We start from the raw sequence: 7,991 nt of genomic DNA on the forward strand, positions 1-7,991 counted from the left end.
CGGTGAAAGCACCTTGCCTACTGCGCGAGTTAGGGGCCATTTGCATTTTTTTTTTTAACCCCGGGTTCGATTCCCAGCCAGTGTCCAAAACCCCCAGCCACTGAATGCAGTGCCAGTCCCAAGCCCGGATAAAATGGGAGGGTTGCGTCAGGAAGGGCATCTGGCGTAAAACCTGTGCCAAGTTGCTCTGCGGACTGGATATTCCAACCCCTTGCCGTGGCAACCGAAAGACCAACAACAACATTAATATTATAAACATTCATATTTAAAATAATTAATTAATGTTGTTACTGTTAGTGTCAATGTGATGCGTGGTGGTGTATAATGACTTTGCATATTATCACTTTGCATATTTATTAATATGTCTTGAAAGAAAATTTGATGATTTTATTTCAATACCTTCCAGGTCATGTGACCTAGTGCCTCAAAATCTATTCTAAAATGTGTGTCCATCTGTTCTGTAGAGGCCACAGCCTTTTTTTATGTAGTATTATTAAAATCATTGAACGTGCACTGTTGTTTACAACTCAAAAATCTTTATGCTGTTTACAAACCCCTGTCTCGGTATCATCTACCTCCTCCCTCACACACACACACACACAATACTTCGCTACCACATCAAGTGGGACTTTCTCCTGGATCTGGCAACCCTTATGTCACCTTACTGATTTACATACTGATAAAGCAAAGACGTTTTCTGATTACATCGTTAGACGACACACAACACACGCCACATTCACACCGACTGCAAACGTAGAGATCGCAGGTCAAATGCCAATGGCAAAATCCGATGCTCATGAATCCCACCTTCAACAGCCACTATGCTGGGTGGGTTTCATGAACACTGTTCCCGTCGTTGGGATAATAAAGGCGGCTGTTGACCATGTCCTAGCACCACATGCTGAACAGTGGGAAGTAGTTGCTGAAAAGGACAATGAATTACTCATCGTTTTGAAGGTAAGTCATGTTTCCATATCATTTATCAAAAAAATGGCCCAAAATAAAGTAAATTAATAGGTTTAAAATGCAAATAAAACTTTATTTATTATTTTTTTTTGCTGTATAAGGGTTTTTTAGATTTCTTGCATCCAGTCAGATGGATCCTAGAATTTGAATTCCAGGGTATGATTGAAACTGTCTAGTATTGCCTTTCATTTGTGCAGTGTGCATAGACCTGCTTAAAGCACAGCAACTTCACTTTCTATAAGATAAATTATAATTGCTCTTTAATTTATATATAATTAATATTTAATTAATTACACAAATGTTGTCATCATTCTTAACTTTTATTTTCGCGCGCTTAGTGTGGCGCCCTGGCCAAAACTCCGCCCTGTCTGGCTAGTCCTGACCAATGCCAATGAGAAGCACGGTCTCTACCGACACACAGAGCAGAGAGCACGCTTCTCATTGGTTAGAACTCGCCAGAAAGGGCGGAGTTTTGGCCAGGGCGCGGGACTAAGCGCGCGAAAAGTTAAAAATGATGAAAAAAAATTGGGTAATTAATTAAGTTTTAATTATGTATATAAGGTAAAAGTTGAGAATGAGATGTACATTTGTGCGATCGGTTTTCTATTAATCGTTTGTTCGTCGCATTTTTTTTTCATGTCACACTTTTAACTTTGGAACTTAAAATTGGATTTAGTAAAATCACTCACTACAAAATGCTACCAAATAAATCACAGATTATTATTACTGTGAGTATATACTAAACTGTACAGCCTTAAAGGCATATCTCATTCTTCTGTTCTGTGTGAAATCGGTAAGAATAACTTATAACCAGTCTACACACCCCCGGGAAGGAAGAAAAAAATAAAGCTATGCAGCTGTTAAGAACAGCTTAAGAAGTATAATTTTATGTATATGCTAGCTCGCATAACGGTACATATAATGTCAGTCATACCAAATATTTGTTGTTGTTGTGGTGTTTAAGGGGAGTTTTCCCACCCTAGAGCCACTGGTGCCACATACAAAAAAAAAAAAAAAAAGCCAACTTCCCTCTTGTCCCTGACCGTTATTTCTGTTTCAGGGACTTGGCAACCCTAATCATACCCCCAAATTTACCTTCATGTGATTGGCTGAAATTCGAAGAGCCATCTGATAAGCTACAAGTAGGTGAAGAGCGGCAGAGAAGTCTCTATAAACCCACACGCAAACCCAGGAATTAAAAAAAAAAATGAATAAATCTTGAGAGGTTTGTAAATGCAAAAAAAAATTATATATATATTTGCGAGTTATGACACTGATCATCACATCCAGACTACCACAGCCCACTCTTTAATTTGTATATAACTAATATTTAATTAATTACACATGTTTTTTTTTTTTTTTATCGTTTTAAACTTTTATTTTCGCGCGCTTAGTGTGGCGCCCTGGGCAAAACTCCGCCCTGTCTGGCTAGTCCTAATCAATGCCAATAAAAAGCACGCTCTCTACCAACACACAGAGCAGAGAGCACGCTTCTCATTGGTTGGGTTTTTCTGCTCTGTGTGAAATCTGTAAGAATAACTTATAAACAGTCGACACACCCGCGAGGGAAAATGGTTTAGTCCTGACTCTTAGTTGGGAGTGTGTAATGTCCTGATGTTCATCGAATTAAAACAAATATTAAATAAGAAAAGGTCAAATTCGTTTTTTGTGAGTTATGACACTAATCTGACTCCATAACAGGACATCCAGAGTACCACAGCATCAAGCACAGACCCAACCTTCCCAGCCTCCAGTTCCCCATTCAATGATGTCATGGAGGGTCCCAAACCAAAAATTAGGGTAAGGCTCCCATTATTTTTGTCCAGGCCAGTTTCATTAGTTTGGTTTTTAAATGATTTACAATCCAAACGCAGTGTCTAATTTTTATCAATTGATGCTCAAACTAAATCATTAATTGTTGCTTTATAGTTCAATATAATTAATTTTTATCTGTATATCGCTTTTAACTTTGTAGATTAATTACATGTAGGGTGAAATATTTCACTTGGAAAAAAACTGCTGACTTGACTTCTGTCCAATAACCATCTCATTGTAATTATATCATCTAATAATCAAAATAAATATATATTTATTTATTTTCTTATCTTTAAATAACTTAGATACCCAAATTAGCAAAACAATAAATTTCTTTCAATTATTAATTAATTATAAATAACAAATGATTTTTTCTGTATCAGTCTGCACCTTATTTCTTTTAAAAAGAGGAAAACTTTTAAACCTCACTAATGCAGACATAATTTTTTTAAAATGTAAAAATTAGAACAATTGTGACTACATTATGACAAAATTTTATTTATTTTTTTAAATCAGACTTGGGAGCAATGTAACTTTACAATAAATGATATGAATGTCTTTTAACATATAGTATTTTAAGTGATGATAGTACGTGCGCTACATCTAATATTAGCTAGCAGTTCAATACTTGCAAAGAAAAAAATACAATCATTTACAGCCGAAACTGACCTGCACATACAGATAACTGAACATATTAATATTGTTATTAATATTAAATTAACTAATTGAATGTCAATTTCGGAACTTATCGATTTTATTTATTGGCCAGGCAACAATCTAAAGAAATGTACAGGATTAAGTTCAGTCCTGCTGTCCAGTGTGCTCCTCAATGCCATTATATATATGACCTGATCATAGTATAATTACTGCATGTTCACCATTAGGCCAGTTCATACTAACAGTTTTTACGGAATTATTTTATCTTTTCTTATTCAGAGGCTTGCACTACAGCCACCGGCAGCAGGAGACGCATTGCCTTTCAAGAATGTGGAAGAATTTAAAAGTGTGTTATTTCTGCTTTTCTTACTAAATATAAATTAAATACATTTACTGAAGAGTTAAGAGTTTGGATTTGACTTTTTTCCACAGGACTGATTTCTTGAGCTAAGGACAGAAAAGACAGACAGCGCATTACAGACAGTGTCAAAACCAGACTGACGGAGGCATTTGGCGAATTAAATCAATTGGGAATCAATTTAACATTTATTGACGATATAAAAGAGCAATCAACAAGATCAAAAAGGGGGGAGCACATCTTTAATAAATCTAAATCTACATATTAAAATTTCACTTAAAAATATTCACCTCATTTGCAGCCCGCATTTTAGGTACAAATTACAATGAGGAAGAATTTAATGAATTGGCAAAACATACACTGACTCCTGTGACAGAATCAGAAATTAAAGACAAAATAATTGTAGATTTCGAATGGAAGAATTCTATATATTAATTCGGTTGTGTATGGAAGAATTTCAGAACATCTTGGCAAATTAAAAAAAAAAAAGATTATGACTGACAAATATGAAAATAGAAACGTGCAAGAGGACGATAAAATAAAAGTCACTAATTAGTTTTATCAACAGAAATGAATTGTATGTTGATATTTTTGCAAAGATCAAGTGGCTCGAGGGCAAAGGACATCAGGTAAGGTTTGATGCTGTAAATGATGAGGTCACCAGCGTGACCTGGTACTACCAGGTGGCGGATCAAGCATCAGCAATCAACTCTACACATGGCTCTCATTAAGGATCTTGCTCACATTCTCAACAGTTTCAAGTTGGCAGTGCTGAGTCTTGAACCCCTGACCTTCTAATCAGAAACCCAGAAAATGACCAGAATTCTTAAGGTCAAAAACCCAGCCCCACCAAGCTGACACTGTTAGTCCCTTGAGCAAGGCCTTAACCCTCAACTGCTCAAAATCCTGTAAATATAGAATTTCTCTTTTTCGAATTCTACAACCATGTTGTGGCAAAGCATTGATTTTGCTTCAAAAATGACTGTACTGACTTTGACTGACTTCACTAGACGTGACCGGAGCAATATCTTGACATGTAAAAAGCGTCCACCACCTCACCACATTGGACCATCTGATACTCACAACAACTTGCCACAGGTTTCACGCCGAATGCCCGTCCTGACACAATCCTCCCATTTTATCTGGGCTTGGGACTGGCACTGCATCCAGTGGCTGGGTTTGGGCATTTTGATACAATGTGCCGGTAAGAATTTGAACCAATCGCATATTTTTCTTTACTCTACAGTAGATTGTTTAATGACACGCTTTATTTACATACTTTAATTGCAGGAGCAGTGGTGTAGGTTGCTGCGACATCATGTGCTTTTCAGAGCTGGGGCAGAGGGTTACCACCTTGGGGTGATTGGCAGTCACAGTTAAAACAGACCGCACCCTCAATCAATCCCAGTATGGTAAGAACACACCGTTTCAACAAGCACTGAGTACACATGCTTTGAAGTTCAAAGCACTCCACAATACAACCATCAGAATATGTGTGTTGATGAAGCAGTTTGATTATTCTCTCTCTCTCTCTCTCTCTCTCTCTCTCACTCTCTCTTTCAAATGCTGTTTTGTATGTAGAGTACATCAGGAGCAGGGGCGTCTCCACAGGGAGGATCAGCTACTGCTGATGTGCAGAGATGCTGTGGTTCAGATACGCAAACAGGAGCAACACTCAGCACGGTGCACAACACACACAGCTCAGCACTTTACTGGGACACAAACACTGGCATGTAGTGCAGGTCTGCACGCACCTGCTACACTAATAATTGGAGTCTCTTACAGATACATTTGCCACTTAAATACATGTGCATACACTCCAGTAGGACAGGCAAGTAAACACACCTGCTGCATAAGGTTTTATTGTACACACCTGCAATTACACATCCATCACAAGCACGAATATTGATATACACTGTGGCATTGTATTACTTAATTATTATGTTTGTTACAGAAGTGTCACATACTTCTGCTGCATTTAGTTAAAAATACACACTTGCCCAAGGTGTGTGTGTGTGTCTGTGTTTGTGTGCTCTGGTTTCAGTGGAATTCATGCTTGGTATTTAGACTAACCTGTGTGTATGTGCTTGTGTGTGTAGCCTTGTTGGTGATAGCAGGGAGACGTGGATTTGACGTTACTGATTTATCATTTGCTTTTGTTTCCTAACATTAACTGGAAGCACGGCTTTGTTGTGGTTAACTGTTACAACTTTATCGACCAGCAGGAGGAGGAACAGCATCTCAGTGTAAATTCACATTTCACTAGCTGATAGATGTGTGTGTGTGTGTGTGTGTGTGTGTGTGTGTGTGTGTGTGTGTGTGTGTGTGACCTGACATTGCCTTGGATTATTTGTTTTTGTCTAAAAATAAATAAATAAATAAATAACATGCACACACATTAATAAGATTTTTTAAAATGTTTATTAAACTGTAATACATCACGATGCACTAGCAGGAAGTTGTCAGCACTAAAGTATAATGGAGGTTAAGGAAAAATATTCAGCATTGGGGCAGTTAGGGTTTGGTGGGTGGGGATTTATTTAGGGTTCTAAGGTGTTTATTTTATACCACAACATTTTGTCAACGCTGTGGACCGTCTGCAAGATTAATTTGTTGAGCATTTGCAGTACTATGTGAAATTCTTAGGCATCTGCGAAGAAATGCTATAAAGTGTTTGGTTTCACAAATAATAAAACATTTGTATCTAAAAATCTATTCCTGAAAGCAATAACCTGTAAACTACGCATAGTCGATGTTTAGTGCAACAACACTAAAAAAACAGTTTTATAAGGAATTAGCTGGTGAGTATTTTAAAGAATCTGCCACAGTACTTCTAGCAACTCTCAGATCTGTTTCTGATTTTGCAAATATAACTGGATGGTTCATTAAAACTGAGTCACTTCAGGCTGGTGGTGTGAATGTAGCCGACGACTTGTGCACAGTACTGCATAATAGTAAACAGATTATTTAAAATGTCGAATAAACATCTTACTGCAAACTTTACTATGTAAGTCCTTCTGATTTAATGATAATTCTTTTTTTATTGTTAACTATTTGTGCAAAACTATTTGTGTAAATATAAAACTCTGATTTGTTTTGCAGTTTATCCTGCTCTCTTATAGAAAACTCATTCTGTCCGGTTAGATGTGAGAATTCTGCAGCGCTGTGGTTTAATATCTGAACACTCTTTTGTAGGATTGTAGTGAGGCATTTAACTCGACTGGACTTGATTCATAAGTGTCGTATTTTACAGGTCATATGTGTTGATGTTTTGAAGTGATTTCTCATATAATTTCCTCTACCACAAATTTCACTGAAAACCACACAACAGATGCAAAGCACACGCTCACTCACCCGTTCACTCACTCCAGGCAGAATATGACAATGTCACTGAAAACCACGTTTCAGACACACACACACACACACACACACACCCTCACTTCACTTAAAACGGACAGGGATGTCACTGAAAACCACACAGCAGACACATACACACATACCAGAATTTATTCAAACAAGCATGTAAAAAATATTATGTTTTGGAGAACGTCAACAAGGTAAATGTTTTTACATGATAAATATAAACATTACTTTCTACTGTTTTATGTATTTTCTCTCTCTCTTTCTATCTATCTGTCTTTTTCCCTCCCTCTATCTCTCCAGTTAGTGACAGCAGCTCTGAAATGTCATGAGTATGATAAGCTGATCCAGTTTTCGGGAAGCGACGTTCTCCTCTACCTAACCAAGTCAGAGAACTGGAGTTGTCAGAGTGTGAAGGTGCGCAGGGAGCTCATCAAGGTCGTAGCAAATACTGCAAAAAACTAGATTTAGATTTTCCTTTCTTGTGTGTTTTGTTTGCCAACAATTTATTTATAAACGTCTAATCAAGAATTAAAAGTCTAGCTAGACAATATTGTTACTTTTTATTAAAAAAAAAATATTTTTTATTACTGTTTATATGAAAAAATCAGTTGTATATGTTTAAGATGCCTAAGAGTATTTGTAACTGTAACCTGTTAATAAGGTTTAGTTTAATTATACATTATGTGACTGTGACCATACCTCACTGTTATCTCTCCTCTTCTGCTCTCCCCTCTTCTGCTCTCTCCCTCTCTCTCTCTCTCTGTCGAGCTACACATGTCGTTCCTGAGCTGCCAGTGATCCAGACTCCCTCTGCCCTCCGGACCTGTCTGAC

The 7,991-nt window shown here is 37.3% G+C and overlaps 2 long non-coding RNA genes across 3 annotated transcripts; both read left to right on the top strand.

The window, feature by feature from the left end:
- The first annotated feature begins 2,682 nt into the window (after nt 1-2,682).
- On the top strand, nt 2,683-4,185 carry LOC128507195 (uncharacterized). The gene is made up of 3 exons (XR_008355793.1): nt 2,683-2,766; nt 3,718-3,784; nt 3,871-4,185. It is a non-coding gene; the product is annotated as an uncharacterized LOC128507195 (long non-coding RNA).
- Nucleotides 4,186-4,385: 200 nt separating this feature from the next.
- On the top strand, nt 4,386-7,705 carry LOC128507974 (uncharacterized). 2 transcript variants are annotated; one of them, XR_008355846.1, is made up of 4 exons: nt 4,386-5,000; nt 5,087-5,208; nt 5,378-5,538; nt 7,460-7,705. It is a non-coding gene; the product is annotated as an uncharacterized LOC128507974 (long non-coding RNA). The 2 variants fall into 2 exon arrangements; XR_008355845.1 differs by having other exon boundaries at nt 4,393-5,000; nt 5,378-5,479.
- Nucleotides 7,706-7,991: the final 286 nt, after the last annotated feature.

This window comes from Clarias gariepinus, chromosome 19 (genome assembly GCF_024256425.1).
Source record: "Clarias gariepinus isolate MV-2021 ecotype Netherlands chromosome 19, CGAR_prim_01v2, whole genome shotgun sequence".
Taxonomy (NCBI): Eukaryota; Metazoa; Chordata; class Actinopteri; order Siluriformes; family Clariidae; genus Clarias; species Clarias gariepinus.